At 35.7% G+C, this 426-nt stretch overlaps 1 protein-coding gene across 1 annotated transcript in view; it reads right to left on the bottom strand.

The window, feature by feature from the left end:
* The window catches only part of ndufs3 (NADH:ubiquinone oxidoreductase core subunit S3), a 5728-nt gene that overhangs the window by 4200 nt on the left and 1102 nt on the right, over positions 1 to 426 (bottom strand). The window lies entirely within an intron of this gene.

Genomic DNA, 426 nt, shown 5'->3' with positions numbered 1-426 from the left:
CAATATATCTGTGGAACAGCTTTTCCATCACTTCAGGACATTTATAAAACCCGGGTAACTAAGAGGGCACATAACATTATCAGAGACAGTACGCACCCTCAGCACATACTGTTCACATTGTTACCTTCTGGCAGACGTTATAAGAGCCTGAAAGCCAGAACATCCAGACTTAAAAACAGTTTTTATCCACAGGCCATCAGGCTGTTGAATGACTCAGTCTTCTGACAATTTCTACTCGGAATCTAATCACTGTTTGCACTACACTGTGAATGTTTGCATTTGTTCAATGCATATGCTTTTTATAATGCTTTTAATGTCTTGCTGCTGCATGCAATTTTATACCTGAATCTTTTAAATATTATAATATATATAATATTGTGTGTATATTGTGTACATTTTTATATTGTGGGAAACGTTGCAACTTAA

This window comes from Etheostoma spectabile, chromosome 1 (genome assembly GCF_008692095.1).
Source record: "Etheostoma spectabile isolate EspeVRDwgs_2016 chromosome 1, UIUC_Espe_1.0, whole genome shotgun sequence".
NCBI classification, from domain to species: Eukaryota; Metazoa; Chordata; class Actinopteri; order Perciformes; family Percidae; genus Etheostoma; species Etheostoma spectabile.
This window is presented reverse-complemented; position numbering and strand designations above follow the sequence as displayed.